Here is a 17088-nt window from a genome sequence, read left to right on the forward strand (position 1 = left end):
ATACAGGTTATATGTAAATCATATTAAAAATATTTTCACATTAGTCATATCATGAAAGAAGAATCAGGACAAAATGGAAAAAAGCATGAGAAAGAAAAAAGAACACAAAAACAAAAAACCAAAATAAGAGAAAAATATAATGCTTTCATCTGCATTGAGACTCCATAGTTCTTTTTCTGGATGTGGATAGCATTTTATATCATGAGTTTTTGGAATTTCTTAGATCATTGTATTGCTGACAAAACCTAAGTCTATCAAAGTTGAAAATTGCACAACATAGCTGTTACTATGTACAATGTTCTCTTGGTTCTGCTCACTTCATTCAGCATCATTTCATACAAGTCTTTCCAGGTTTTTCTGAAATCACCTACTCGTCGTTTCTTATAGCACAATAGTATTCCTTTTCATTCATATGCCAGAGTTTATTCAGCCATTCCCCAATTGATAGGCATGTCTTTGATTTCCAGTTCTTTGCCACCACAAAATGCTGATATAAATATTTTTGTACATGTGGCTCATTTTCCCTTTTTTGTTATCTCTTTGGGATATAGACCTAGTAGTGGCATTACTGGTTCAAGGGAATGCAGAGTTTGGTTGCCCTTTTTGCATAGTTCCAAATTGCTTTCCAGAATGGTTACATCAGTTCAAAACTCCACCAACAATGCATTAGTGTTCCAATTTTCCACATCTTCTCCAACATTTATCATTTTCTTTTTCTGTCATATTAATCAGTCTGACAGGTGTTAGGTGGTCCCTCAGAGTTATTTTAAGTTGCATTTCTCTAATCAATAGTGATTTAGAGCATTTTTTCATGAGTGTAAATTAGCTTAATCTACTTTAATAAGGTAACCTTTTTCCCACTGATTCTCATTCCCCCTCAACCCACTCCCATTTTTTTTACCCAATTTTCTGATGTTGGAGCTTTGTTTAACTTAATTCTTCTTATTAAGTTATTTAATTCTTCCTCAACTTGATCTTTTTTCCCCTTTCAATTACATAGTGAAATAAAATTATGGTTCTTCTTCCTTTCAACTTGTCCTTAAAATTTCATTTCTTCCTACCCTTTTCTAAAACAAACCGAAGCAGTTTCATTCCTTTTTCTCTCAATTATTGATCTTTTTTTTAATGTGTTCTAGCTTTTTAGTCTTTGATTCCTAGCCCTTATAATTATCTGCTGGTTTTTTTTCCCTTTAGTCTCTGTGTTCTTCATGCTATTAAAATTACTATAGAATTTCACTTCTAAGTACTTTTATATGATTAGTTTATATAGCCCACTGTCCCTCTCATTCTGTTTGGTCTCACTTCTAAAATACATTTTCTGCAGGTGAGAGAGAGGGAATTGGCTCATAGAAAGAATTTTCCTATGTCCTTGATTTTTCAGTCCCTTGTTTACTTTTGTCCTTTCCACAGACTTTTTTTTTCTATTTGTTATGGAATTTCCTCCTTATATGTATGTTCTCCCACTCTTCTAGGTTTTGGTTTCCCCAAAAGCTTTCATTACCTTTGTCATGTGACAGAATGAGTGATCTAAGTACCAAATCCCTGTAGATTATATTTATTGTAAGGTCCCCATCTCTCAATTACTCAATACTTTTCTGACCAACATGGAAACAGCCATCATTATTATTTTCTTCCAACACTGAAATAAGATTTCCTCATTTCTGTTCTCTTTTACAATGTCTGCATTGGCCTCCTCACCTATTATCCTACAGATTTTTTTTGAGAGACTATGAGGATTATTTTATATTCATTGTTAGCCTTGACTTCATTAGCATACATCATATGTTTTTCCCCCAACTTCTTCCTCCGATTATTTCTTTGATACTCTCTACCATCTTGTAATTTAGGCTTGTAAAAACTATGGATTCACCTATACTCAGGGTGTTGTGAGCTTTAGTCCATTAATTTTCAAACTGTTTCTTTGCTCTCTTTTATTTGACTTCTCCTTTCATCTTGTTTTCTTGTATGAATTTAGAAAGAAATATTTTTCATATTTTATTTTTTCCAATTACACGTATATTTTCAACAGTCACTTTAAGACTTTGAATTCCATTTTTTCTCCCTCTTTCTCTCTCTCTCTCTCTCCCCTTCCCACACCTCAAGGCATCAAGGAATATTATATAGTTCATACATGTAAAGTCATGTTAAACATATTTACACATTAGTAATGTGGTAAAAGAATCAGGACAAAAGGGAAAAAAACTCAAGAAAAAAAAAGGAGAAAATATATGCTCCCATCTGTGTTCAGACTCCATAATTTTTTCTCTGGATGTGAATAGCCTTTTACATCATGATTCTTTTGGAATTGTCTTCGATCATTGTATTGCTGAGAAGAGCAAAGTCTATCAGTCAGTCATCACACGATGTTGCTGCTATGGTGTACAATCTTCTCCTGATTCAGCTTACTTCACTCAGCATCAGTTCAGGTAAGTTTTAGAAAGAAATCTTTTCACAGTTTCTATGTCATTCTGTTATTCTTGGTTGCTATATTTATTTTCCCTTTCTATTTTTATTTTTTGAGAAATAAAGAGATTACATAGCTCTGTTTTTTTTTCTGATAATGTTTCAAAAAATATTTTTTATAAATTTAATATTCATCTTTTTTTCCCCCCATCAATGGTTAGGATCAATTTTCCAGGATAGCTTGTTTGGGCTGTGCCTAGAACTCTTTCACTCTTCAGAAAATCTTATTCTATTTCCTCTAGAGGTTTTTGGTTGGTACAGAATAGTCTTGTATTTTCAAAGTTCTTTTACTTTTTATTAAATGTCTTTCTTTGAGTCAATTGTTAAATGTATCTACTATGTGTTTTCCAATTTGTAGCACTTTTTTTTTTTCCTGGAAGCAATATGTACCTACTTTCAATGTGCACTTTGTTTTCTGTGTTCAGAAATTCTGAGGTAATTTTTTGTATTATTTACTTGCATTATGATATTGAGTTTTTTCAACTTGTCATATTCTTCTGAGAGACCTATCACCTTCAAGTTGTCTTTATACGTTCTATCTTCCTGATATTTTACATGTATGGAGATCATATTGCTCTTAATATTATTTCTCTTTGTTATTCTTATTTCAGATTGCCCTTCACTTCAGTGAATTTGACTTCTTAATTAGTTTTTCTAGGTTTTGTTTTTCTTGGTGAAATTTACAATCATGATTTCAAGGGTTTATTTTTGTATTAATTATTTCTGCTATATAAACAATATATTTTACCTTCATAATTTTTATTTCTCTTTTTAAACTTCTAAGAACTTGTTGTTGTAGTTGAATGTTCTCTTGAAAACATATAGGTTCCTCTAATTCATCAGGTGTCCATTCAGGTGTCTGGAAGTATTTTTTCCCAAATCTGTCTAAACTATTTTCTGTGATCTGAGAGCCACGTTCCTTTTTGTTATTAATATCTTCCCTATTGCTTTATCTACTTTCTTTAACATTCGTTGTCTGACTTTTTTCTTTGATGGCATTTTCCATAGGGGTTAAACATCAAAAATCTTCCTCTTATACTGGATAGTTAGCATTTCACCACATCTGGTCTAGGGTCATAGAACTGACCTCATATGGGTTCTAGGGTTTTTTCCCCCTCAGGCTGCATAGAATATCACATGACTACATATAAATTTCCTATAGTTTCCTTTGTCTTTGCTTCTCTGGCTGAGCTTTGTTCTAGCATTGAATACTGCCTCAATGTGATTATACTAAGGACAAGTTCTGCCTTTTGATTTACTGAGGCATTGACAGGAAGAGAGGAAAGGTTGTGGAAAATAAGGTGCTGAGGAGAATTCCAATTCTGGGAACAAAGCTGGCAGAGTAAGAAGTAAGTTGCTCTCAACATCTCTATTTAATCTCTGAAAGTCCAGAAAATATTGCCCACGAAAAACCCTGGAATGGTTGAATCATCATAAAGACAGGGTGCAGCAGTCCAGTAGCCCAGATAGCTTGAGGGATTAATGGGAAATGCCCCTCTTGCCCTGGGAGAATGGGAGCAGTACAGAAAGAGAGGTGTCCCAGCAAGACAGTGGAAAGCCCCACCTCAGCAAACCAGAGGGAAATCCTGAACCCCATGTGTGTAGCAGGCAAACACCAACACCAGGACCCCTGAGTGCCTCAGAATGGGCAGGAGAACCAATGGAAAGAAGCTGGAAAAAACATCATGAGCCTTGGGTTCTATAGAAGCCATGTCTCCCAGTGTTTCACAAAAACTCTGGGAAGCACTGTAAGGGAGAAAGGCCTAGGCAGAGAAACCTCCCACAGCAACAAAACAATCATCTGCAAGGAGCCAAAGAAAGCAAAATGAAAGAAAGGCCTAGGTGAGAAGCCCACCTCCAGAGGCCAGACTACCCAATGCTACCCCTACAGTTCTAGAGTTGCTGATTGCAGCCCAACACCAGGTAAGCTGCAAGAACCCTGCACCCTCCAACTGCCAGCACTAGGACCTCACCACACAAAGCCAGTAATCAGGCCCCAGGCTCCTAACACAATAAGCTAGAGTCAGTGCCCCCTGCTCCCAGGAGCCAGGAAATAAGCAAACACCACAAGCAAAAAGAAATGTACTACAGATTGTTATTATGGGAAAAGTGAAGACCAAGGCAGAAATTCTGAAGAGGACAACATTGTCAACAACCCACTTCTGCAAACTCAAAAGGGAATATGAACTGGTCTGAAGCCTAAAAAGCCTTCTTGGAAGAGCTCAAGAAGGACTTTAAAAGTGAAATAAGAGAGGTAGAAGAAAAATTGTGAAAAGAAATGAGAGAAAATCAATAGCTTGGAAAAGGAAGTATAAAAATTAACTGAAGAAAACAACTCCTTAAAGAGCAGAATTGGCCAAACAGAAAAGGAGACACAAAAACTCACTGAGGAGAATTCCTTAAAAATATAAAATGGGCCAAATAGAAAAGAATGTACAAAATCTTAAAGAAGAAAACAATTTGTTAAAAATTAGAATTGGGCAAATGGAAGTTAATGACTTTATGAGAGACAGCAAGAATAAGTTAAACAGAAACAAAAGAATGAAAATAAAAATAGATCAACGTGTAAAGTTTGTCATATGTAAAACAACTGACTTGGAAAATACATCCAGGAGAGACAATTTAAAAATTAGTGGTCTACCTGAAAGTCATGATGGAAAAAAAAAAGAGAGCCTGGACAGCATCTTCCAGGAAATCATCAAGGGAATCTGCCCTGAGGTCTTAGAACCAGAGGATAAAATATCCATGGAAAGAACCCACCAATCACATCCTAAAAGAGATCACAAATTAAAACATCAAGGAATGTAGTAGCCAAATTCCAAATTTAACAGGTCAAAGAGAAAATACTGCAAGTAGCCAGAAAGAAACAATTTAAATATCAGGCAACCACAGTCAGGATTACACAGGACCTTGCAGCTTCTACATTAAAAGATTGTAGGGTATGGAATACAAAATTCAGTAAGGCAAAGGAGCTTGTATTACAACCAAGGATCAATTACTCAGTGAAAAAGAGCACAATCTTTCAGGGGAAAAGATAGACATTCAATGAAATAGGGAACTTCCAAACCTTCCTCACAAACAGACCTGAGCTCAACAGAAAATTTGATCTTCAAATACAAGACAAAAGAAGACATAAGAAGGTAAATGGGACAGAAAACAACAAAAACAACAACATGTTATTTATTTTTAAATTTATTAATTTATTTTGATTTATCAACAACCACTTCCATATGCTTTTGAGTTGAAAATTTTTCTCCCCCTTCTTTCCCCCCACCCTCCCCAAGACTGTGCACAATCTGATATAGGCTTTACATTTACTTTCCTATTAAACATATTTTCACATTAGTGAAGTTGTAAGTAAAAATTAAAACCAATAGGAGGAACTGTCAAAAAGTTGAAACAAAAATCAACAGAAGGTAAAAATAAGTGATAGCGATTTGACTTCCATAGTTCTTTCTTTGGATGTGGAAAGTATTTTCCATCCGAGGCTCTGGAAACATCTCAGATTCTTGTAATGCTGAGAAGGGTTCAGTTTAACAATATTAGCAATCTCATAATGTGGCTGTTATTGTGTACAAAGTCCTCTTGGTTCTGCTCACTTCACTCAGCATCAGACCATATAAGTCTTTCCAGGTTTTTCTGAAGTCAGCCTGTTCATCATTTCTTATAGAATAATAGTATTACATTACATTCATATACCACAACCTGCTCAGCCATTCCCCAATTGATGGGCATCCTCTCAATTTCCAATTCTTTGCCACCACAAAAAGAGCTTCTGTGAATATTTTTGTACATGTGGGTCCTTTTCCCATTTGTTTGATCTCTTTGGGATATAACCTTAGAAGTGCTATTGCTCGATCAAAGGGTATGAACATTTTTGTAGCCCTTTGGGCATAGTTCCAAATTGTTCTCCAAAATGGTTGTATCATTTCACAACTCCACCAACAATATATTAGTGATCCAATTTTCCCACATCTTCTCCAACATTTATCATTTTCCTGTTTTGTCATGTTGGCCAATCTGATAGGTCTGATGTGGTACCTCAGAGTTGTTTTGATTTGCAAGCATCATGTTACTAATAAAAGTAAATTGTTTACATCCCTGCAAGGGAAGATGACACTTGTAACTCTTGAGAACTGTATTGTTATTGTACCTTTTTAAAGAGGCATACTTAGAGGGGATGGGTATAAATTTACCTTGATGTAATGATAAAACAAATCTAATCAAGTGGGTTAAATGGATCTAAGTAAGTGGATTAATCTGATTTAACTAAGGGAATTTAATGGGAGAAAAGGAAAGGAGGAGGCACAGATGGGTAAATTAGTTTACATGAAAAGGCATGAAAACGTATTACAGTAGAGTGAAAGAAGGGAGGGAGGGAGATGAGCATTGTTTGAACCTTACTGTTATCAGATTTGGCTCAAGGAGGGAATACCATAATCAGTTAGGTACAGAAATCTAACTTGTTCTATAGGCAGTAGAAGGAAAAAGGGGAAAGAAAAGGTGGGGGTTAGAAGGGAAGGAAGAAGTAGTAAGGGTAAAGGGGAAGAAAAGGGAGAAAGCCAATAGAAAGAGGTCAGTGGTCAAAAGTAAATCATTAGTGAGGAGGAAAAGGGAGAAAGGAGAAAGAAAGCATAAATGAGGAAAGTAGGAATGAGAGAAAGACACAGATAGCAATAATAACTGTGAATATGAATGGGGTGAGCTCTCCCACAAAACAGAAGGAGATAGGAGAATGGAATAAAAACCATAATCCTACAATATGTTGTTTATAGGAAACACATTTGAAACAGAGGGACACACACAGGGGAAAGGTAAAAGACTGAAGTAGAATATATTATGCTTCAGCTGAAGGGAAAAAAAAATCAGGGGTAGTAATCCTGATCTCAGACAAAACTAAAGTAAAAATAGATCTTATCAAAAGAGATAAGGAAGGAAACTACATCATGCTAAAAGGCACCAGGCACCATAGACAATGAAGTAATATCACTTCTAAACATATATGCACCAAATGGTATAGCATCCAAATTCTTAGAGGAGAAGTATAGGGAGGTACAGGAAGAAATAACAGTAAAACTATACTAGTGGGAGACCTCAACCTCCCCCTCTCTGAACTAGATAAATCTAACCACAAAATAAACAAGAAAGAAGTTAAAGAGGTGAATAGAATATTAGAAAAATTAGGTATGATAGACCTCTGGGGAAAAACAAATAGAATTAGAGAGAAAGGAATATATTTTTTTCTCAGCTGTACATGGCACGTACACAAAAATTGACCATGTACTAGGACATAAAAACCTCACAATCCAATGCAGAAAGGCAGAAATATTAAATGCTTCCTTTTCAGATCATGATGCAATAAAAAAATTATATGTAATAAAGGGCCACAGAAACATAGACTAAACTAGTTGGAAACTAAATAATCTAATCCTGGAAATGAATGGGTCAAACAACAAATCATAGAAGCAATCAATAATTTCATTCAAGAGAATGACAATAATGAGACAACATACCAAAACTTATGGGATATAAGGAAAGCAGTTCTTAGGAGAACCTTTTTTCCCCTTTTTTAAAAAAATTAATTTATTTTTAGTAATCAACAATCACTTCCATAAGCTTCTGAAATTCAAATATTTTCTCCACCTCCATCCCCACCTCCCTACCCAAGATGGTTTGCAATCTGATATAGGGTGAACATACATATTGCTGTTAAACATATTTTCACATTTATGCAAGGATCTAAGACATCTCCAAAGGTCTCATGATGGAAAATGCTATCCACATGCAAAGAAAAAACTATGGAGTTTCAATGCAGATCAAAGCACACTATTTACTAATTTTTTCTTCTGTTTTGTTTTGTTTCCTCTTTCTGGTGGTTTCTCCTGTTGGTTCTAATTCTTCCTTAAAACATGACTAATGTGAAAATATGTTTAATGGGAATGTATATATATAGGCTTTATCAGATTGTAAGCCATTTTGGGGAGGGAGGTGAGAAGGGAGGGGGAGAAAAATTTAAACTCAAAAGCCTACAGAAGTGATTGTTGATAAATTAAAATAAATAATTTTAAAAATTTTAAAAAAGAAAGTAAGGTGCTGAGTGAACATGCTAGAAATTAGGAATTCAATTTCTCTCCTGTTAGTTTTTTGAATCTTCACCTCTTTAGTAGTTTTGCTGTTGTAGAACACAGGAGAAATGAAATTTGCTTTATCTCTTGTTTATAATTCTTATTTTTAGAGATTTGAGAGGTTGTAAGGATCAGATAAAAGGCCTAGGCCTCTATCGTATTGATCACGTTGCTCTAAATTCTGTTGCCTTCATTCTAGTAGGGAAATATAATACATAAAGGGGAGAAAGAATGGGGGATGGAGAAGGAAGTCTATCTATGTTGATCATGGTTTGGAAATAACTGGGAAATGATGTGGAAGACTTGTTTTCAGTAAAAAAGTCAAAGCTCATCCAGAAGAGCACAGAATTGTACCACAGTTAGCATCCAAGCTTCTAGTGGAAGAGTTTGAAGACATTAAGGTTTGCTAGATTATAGGCTTCATGGTTCCAAAATCATCAAGAAGTGAATGATACCCACACTGTTCTCATGGAACAACATGTTATATTTTATAAGGTATAAAATTTATTGCATGAGAAAAATCTAAATGCTGCCTCTAATTGGTTATTAGAGTCTAATCAATAGGGTACCTCAATTCAAAGATTTATTTTTGAGGCCAGAACCTTGAAGAAAGCTAGACAATAACAGTGAGTAAAAGAGGTGAAGATAAAAGGCCTAATTACTCCAAAGCCAAGAAGTGGACAAAATGATGTCATCAGCAATGAAAGGCATGGAAGTTGAATATGGCAGTTCATTGCTTCTAATCTCTCCAGTCTCTCTCCTTCTTGATTCATCCTCCAAAGGACTACCACACTGATTTTTCCTGAGAAATTAATCTGATCCTGTCACTCCACTACTGAAAAAGCTTCAGTGGTTCTGATCTGTCTTTAGGATAAAATATCAAATCCTCTACATGGCATTTACAATCCATTTCATAGTGTTCTCTTCATTGACTTAGCCATTCTAATCAACTGGATCACTAGTTGCTCCAAAAACTGAAAATTTTATCTCTTGCCTCTATGTCTTCCTTCCCCCACCCCAGGTCAAGATTTCCTCTATGAGGTTCTGGATATACAAATACAAATAATATGAAACATTCCCTAGTTGTCAGTAACAGAATATTCTAACGAGAAACAAGCATAAACAGATATAAAATGAATATATACACACATGCATGTGTATGTATTCCTATACATGTATACTTCTGTGTGTATACATACAGGTACACACAGAGTAGATAAAAAGGATATCATTTGGGAGTGAGAGAACTATAATTTTGGACATCAGCAAAGGTTTAATTCTGAAAGTGGTGTGGCTCTTGAACTCCATTTTAAAGTCAGAGGAGGTCTACCTGGAGCAGAGGTAAGGAGAGGGTGTGTTCCACTCCAGCAGGATGATCATTGTAAAGGCATGGAAATTGCCAATGTAGTGGCAAGCAAGAGGAACAGACAGCAGTTCAATTTGGATGGATCACAGAGTATATGTGTATGTAAAGTTCATTAAGGCTTGGAATAGATTGACACAAGTTGGAAAGAACCTTGAACTCTAACACAGGAGATACCATTTTATCTTACAGGTAATACGAATTCACTGGAGCTGATTGAGTCATGTAGACAGATCGATGCTTAAGGAAAACTTTTTGCTATATGAATAGAGGATGAACTGGACTGGGACAGATGTGATTTAGAGATGCTAATTAGGAGGTTCATGCAATAATCTAGCAAGAAGTGATAAAGGCCTGAAATGAGATGGCAGCTGTGTGATTGGAGAAAATGGGTCAGATGTGAGAGAGCTTGTGAATGTAGAAACAGAAAGATTTAGAAACTGATTGGATATGTAGGAAGAGAGAAAATGAGAAGCTAAGAATGATACCAAGGCTATGAACTTGGGAGTTTGGAAGGATGCTATTGATTTCCATAGAAATAAGGGAATTTGTAGGATGGGAGGGTCAGGAGAGAAAGTAAAGAGTTTAGTTTTTGATACATTGAGTTGAAGATATTTCTGGAACATTCTCTTTGAAATACCTAATAGGCAATTGATGATGTGGGACTGAAGCTCAGGGAAAGATTGGAACTAGACATAGAGATCTGGGAGTCATGTTGAGATGATACTAAAATCCATGGGGTCCAGTGATTTTATGAAAAGATAGAATACGTAAGTATAAGTAAACAAAGCCTATGGTATGATGTTGGGGAATCCTCAAATTAGATATCATTGTACATGTTATTGAGGATGTCTCCATGCCCTATGCCATGCTTGCCTTCTGAATGGGGTATTCAAGTCATTGAATCAGATACATAATGTATCAAGAGCAAAAAGGCAATGTTCATATGTGTATTCAACCTGCTTTATACCAACCTTGAATTGGAATTCTTAAATGTGTCCCCGTTAAAGTAGGAAAATAGAATTTTTTTATTGAGGCTAAGAAGACTTTCCATGTTAGGGCTACCTATTCAGATGTTTCTGGGCTTATTGTTCTATGTCAGAGAGTCAGGCCACTGATCAGCCCTTATGTTGCTGTTGTTTTTGTTTTGCATAAGGCCTAACCAACCTGGAGGAGTTTTAACTATAGAAATAAAAGTAAGAAATTCTAGTTCTAATTCTACTTCTGAAAAAATGGCTCCTTATTTCTCTGGCAAACTGCAATTCCACACAGCTAAACCTCAACAATAGCATCAGTGACATCAATAATAACAACCAAACAGAACTATAAGAAAGAGCTGCCGAAAAGAACTAGTCAGGATGTGAACATGACACAAGAACACTTTAGCGACAGGAACCCTTTATGCATTTCCAAAGCTGGGAAGCCTTTGAAAGCCTTGAAAGTCTTGGAAAAGTAGTTTCTAAAGACTCTAAGTTCCAGGGAAGGTGCAGACCTGCATTGAGCAATAGAGTTTCCTTCTCTGAATCTCCCTAAGTTGATGAAATCACAAAGTTCATCCTAAAGTGAATCAATGATAGCACCCATCAGAATGGCAGTGCCTTCCTGGAGGAATGATTGGTTTTCCCATTTTCATTGTATCCTCAGTAGTTAAGAAATGTTGGTTTATTGGCTGACTAATTTTACAGGAATTTCAAATCAATTCTTTCCTGCGCACCATTTTTTAAAACAATATGTTTCATCATTTTTCCCACAGTAGGCAAACCTTGTGTCAGAAGATTTTACTTGGAGGTCAATTCTGACTCTTGTTCTCAGTGTCAGATGTGGGTGGGCCTGTTCAGAGAGAGAGAGAGAGAGAGAGAGAGAGGGAAGCTGGAGAGCAACACAGTCTGGGCTTTGCTGCTTCTCTACTGCATAAGCGTCTTCGATTTCACTCCTCAAATATGACAAGCATTTAGTCTGTGATTTGCTCTAATCACAGACGATCAAGATAATGAGGTTTAAAAATCCGATACTGCACATGTGGTAACTTCTTCCAGAGGCACTTTGTTCTAGGGAGTACAATGAGCACCCGCTATTTTTGACATGGCCAGCAGGGCATCCAGCCGGGGTATGCTGACTTAAGGAGGAGCTTACCCAGCCTCCCCATAAAGAGGGTGGGGTTTGGGCATCCCCCGCTGGGCTGCAGGCTTCAGCAATAATAATTAGCATCAGCCCGTTCCATCTCCCTAGAAAAGGCAGGAAAAAAGGAGGCCCCCAGCAAAAGAAAAGGAAAGAAAGAGGGCACTAGAGGGAATCTGATGCAGCTGAGCAGATGACATGCTGCTTGATCAATGGCCTCGATTGTTAGAGCAGGATGCTGTGGCAGGAAGTCTGCAACTTCATCCAGGGAAACCCGGGAAGCCACATGCACAAAGCACATGCGAGGAGCACACTGTGCCTCATCCTTGGGATGTTTGGCTTCCTGAAGGGAAACAAGAATTCACAATGGTTTGTGTTCTGCCCAGTTAGGCACCTTCCCACGTCCTGGGGAGCACTGGAGTGGGTTGTCTGTCCAGCTGATATGGCTTTCATTTTCTGAATACATCCTAGATTTAGTGCACCGCATTGTTTTTGTCCAAGAGTACTCTGCTAGGGCAAGTACACTCATTTGGTCAATATTCCAGTTCAGAATTCTGGAAATTAAAATTCCCAAGGACTAATGCAATGGTTGCCCAATGTGTACTTCTCTAAAAACATGGTTCCTTTCCTTCTCTGATTGTGAATCTCTCTTAACTATCTTAACAAGGAAAATAGTTTACATTGCAGGAATTGGACAAATAGAGTGAAATATAGCAACTCCCTGCCAGGATTTTCAAATCCATTGAAATGTACAAGAAACCCTTCCTATATTTTAAAAGTCAGGTGTCCTTTCACCTATCTTTTCATCTCTGTTTTTCTCGTTGCGCCTTTGTCTGACTTTCTGTCTGTCTGGTATCCCTCTTTTCAATTGGGTCAAGACAAGTCTATAAGTCAGAAATAATCTTGACCCTAAAAAGCAGTTGCAGCCTGGTAGGAAGGGAAGGGGTGGTGTGGGAATCTATCTTATCTGAAATAGGAAATTGACATCTGGATCAATAGCAATAGAATCTCTAGTCCAAAGAATAGTGCTAGTCGGTGTATCCATAAATGATAAAAGCTGATGGGATTCTTCATAGTTGAGGAACAGATCCTTCTGTTGAAGCCTGACTCTGATTCGTTCCTTGGGGCTATTGATAATGGGGGATGTCAAGTATTTGAGTATAAAATTTGAGCATAAAAACATTTGAGTATAAAATAGTGCTTCTGCATCCTGTCAGCAGGAGGGAGCTTCATCTATTCCTCTTTGAGCAGTGAATCCTTCTGGCAGTCCTTCCAAGTCAGCACTGAAATTGTTAATGTAATGTGCCCTCTCATTTTTTTTTTCAGTAAGAGATTTTATTATTTCCTAATTCTGCTTAGGCCCCACTTTAGTAACACTTTCTGCCTTAGATTAATTACCCTGATCTAATTCATTTAGTGGGGGACAGCTGTGGTACGTGGGTTGCCCACTGATGGATTGTGGTAAATGATGCCCATCTGTCATCACCGCCTATCAGCATGGATTCCATGTCATCCACTCCATCAGCTCAGCCTAGATGGGGAGTGCAGCTACAAGGTTTACTACTGTTGTTAATTTAATGTCTACACCTCTAATAACCTGACTGCCGTCACTTGCCGAACAATGATACATGACAGCCTGCGAGTGCCAGAGTAGCAGCAGCACTTTGACAGCCCAGTCGGCCACCGTGGCCAGGTAATTAGAGCACTTCTGGGAACTGGCCTTATGGGTACCCTGTTGGCCATTCTCTACTAGAAATGCTTTATGGAGAAATAAAGGCAAAGGGCTATCTGTTCAAAGTGATTTAACAAATGTGATCATTAACCCTTAGTCTTAAAGCTAAAGGGCTCCATTGTAACAGCCATTTCATCTCATCACAGCATGAGGTGACCCTTTCATTTCTGTGGTAGGAGGGGGCACATTCTACCCATCTACCACCACGTACTCCCCTTCCTCCCCACTCTTCAGTGAATTATTTCCATGGAAACATGGCACTGGCAGTGCAAAGCAGTGAGATGCAGGGCTCCAGTTGGATGATACATTGTTGTGGATTCCTAAACATAACCTGCTATTGAGCAAACTGTACCTCAGGACCCAGAACCTGACTGCCATGTTGAATGTTTATTTCTTCTGTTTAAAGTCACTCACTTTATTAGAAAAACTGGGTGTGTTTATTGGTAGCATATTCCAAGTTGGGGAAAAAAAGGACAGAGATCTTCCTCCTCTTCCTTCTCTTCCTATTACTACCACTACTGCCAGTCCTCCTCATACCACCAGCACCACCGCCAGCACCAGCACGAACACCACCACTACCACTACTACTTCTTCTAGTACCACTACTAGTTCCATTATCACTACTACTACTACCACCACTACCACCACCACCACCACCACTACTACTACTACTATCACTATTACTACTAATAATAGTAATTTAAAGTGATCCTTCAAATATCCTTAATTTTTAACAGATTCATTGGATACCAGTAGTAATGGTCTCCTTTAGGGAGAGTAAGAACTTCATTTCCTTATTTTCTTGTGCGACAGCTTTTGTGGACTCTACTTTTGAAAGTGTGCATTTCATTGCAGAAAGCCCTGTGGAAAAACAGACATTTCTGCTCTGATCACACAGGTGCATACTCAGTGATCAACATGCAAAAACAATACAGAAGAAATTAATTCTGCTTCTTCTTTTGAACCAATAGTTATCTAAAGGAAGCTGGCAACCTTGATGCCAGGGTATATATACCTACTAATCCTAAAAGTACTTTAAGATAAGCTTATAAAGTGGGGTGTCCAAGGTAGATTCTAATGTTCCTTGGAACCGCCTTTTCAGTACTTTGTGTATTCTCTAATGTGAGTGTGACTTGATATTTTTGGCTAAATCAAGATAGACTTTACCATAGCTAAATTAGAAATATATTGTGTGTGTACACTTATGTGTATGTATATATTTATATATATACACATATGTATGTATGCATATATATTTATACATATATATAAATATATATGTACATATATGTATATATGTATGTATGTATATATGTGTGTGCATATATGTGTGTGTATGTATGTTTGTGAGTATATGTATATATGTATATACATATATTATATATACACACACACACACACATACGCATGCTAACTTCAGAAGAGAATGCCCTTCCATTATATGAATCCCAAGTCCTATATTACATATCAGCAGTTCTCTTGGTCTTGGCTCCTGAAAGAATGGTAGGCACATCAAAATTCCAAAGAAATGTGTGACCACAGAATGAAGGAAAAGTCAAATTCTGCATGAAGAGGTGGGCTATTTCTCTCTGGGTCAAGTGACATATGGTATTTGTAACAACTCAAGGTAAGTCTTGGCATTAGAAGGATGAGATTATTTATAATTGTGACCATCTGCTCTTAGTGGTAAATATCCAGATACTCCAACACATCTGCCATTCCACCCATGTGGGTGCTCTCTCCAACAAATCATATGACAAAACCTGCCTGCTCCTCCCATACTATAATCAAATAATGTGCTTTGTGTGGTTGAGAGATAGCATTGTTTACTGGATAGAGATCTGACCTTAAAACCAAGGAGACCTGCATTCAAGTTGCACCTTGAACAAACACTGTCTGTGTGATCCTGGGCAAATCCATTTACCTCTTAGTGACTATAGGGAATGCTCTAAGACTATATATTGCAAAACCAGCGATGATCTGGTTTGGCAATGGGAATTATTCAGTGGGAATTTCCTATACTAATGAAATCATAACTGAAATACAAGAAAAAAAATAAGACCAAATGTAGCTAGGGTCAACCTTGAGAAAATAGATGGTTTTCTCAGCTCATTTGCTGACTCAATAGCTATACTCTCAGGGTTTAGAGATGTAGCCTATGTTGGTGCCGTAGCCAGTTTGGGGAACTCCTGAGCACTTTTAGTATCTCAAACATGTGTAAGTTCCCGAGATGAAGCTCTTTTGGTCAGAATCCCCTGCTAGTCTGTACCTGTTAGTTCAACAGCACAGAGGCTGATTCTGTTTTGATTCCATCCTTCTTGCCCTGCCATAACCTATTAGAAGAGAGGAGAAAGACAAAGACAGAGTTTTCTGTTTCTACTAGAATGTCTTTGTTCAAACATCAAAGAATTCCAGTGATGTGTGCCACAGACAGATGGATGGATTTGTTTTCCTGACCTTAAGGTCATTAAACATTTTTCTTAGCACTAAGAAGGAAAAAAAAAACTGCCATGCCACAGAGCATGTCAAAAAGAACCTCCAAACTGAAGCCCAGAGCTCCCTTCCCCCAGAATGGAAGTCTGTGTTTGTGGAGATTTGTCCTTATCCTCCCTGGCCCCTCCTTTCCCAAGAAAAGAAAAGAAGCCTTTCTTGTGAATTTTCTGAAAAGATATGAGCACAGGAAAGCAGGCAGGTAGCACTAGGAAGGCCGTGTCTCACTCCTGATATGGATGGACCACTTCCTCTGAACTTTTACAGTACTATCCAATGTCTTAGGTGAATGCCAGCACCCTTATTAGTTCTCAGCATCAGGGTTAAGGCAAATTGCAGAAAGGTGAAAGAGAGTCAGAGAAGGTGAGAGAAATGAGGCAAAAGAAAAAGGAAGAGAACAAAGAGGTTTATGGGCCAGGAGCAAGCTTCTGCCATGGAGAGAATTAGAAATCATGTTTCTAGGTGCCCTTAAACAGCCACCAGAGCAGAGGGTGCTGAGTTCTGAGGAGAACTGGCAAAGACCAGATGTGCAGGGTCAGGTCTGTTCTTTAAATAATTGTTTGCATAAGGACTTGTTTTATTCCAGATCAAGCACTCCTTTCTGAACATTTCTCAGTTGCTTTTAAGCTGTGTCTGATTCCTTGTGACCCCTTTTGACATTTTCTTGAGGAAGATACTGAAGTGGTTTGCTATTTCCATCTCCAGATCATTCTATAGATGAGGAAATTAAGGCAAACAGGGTTAAGTGATTTGCCTAGGGTCACAGAGCTAATAAGTGCCTGAGGCTAGATTTGAAT

At 37.5% G+C, this 17088-nt stretch overlaps 1 pseudogene; it reads right to left on the reverse strand.

Annotated features, from left to right (window-relative positions):
* The window catches only part of LOC110217603 (sperm acrosome-associated protein 9-like), a 53804-nt pseudogene extending 39388 nt beyond the window's left edge, over window positions 1-14416 (reverse strand).
* Between the last annotated feature and the right edge of the window lie 2672 nt (window positions 14417-17088).

Source organism: Phascolarctos cinereus, unplaced genomic scaffold (genome assembly GCF_003287225.1).
Source record: "Phascolarctos cinereus isolate Bilbo 61053 unplaced genomic scaffold, phaCin_HiC Scaffold_1;HRSCAF=81, whole genome shotgun sequence".
NCBI lineage: Eukaryota > Metazoa > Chordata > Mammalia > Diprotodontia > Phascolarctidae > Phascolarctos > Phascolarctos cinereus.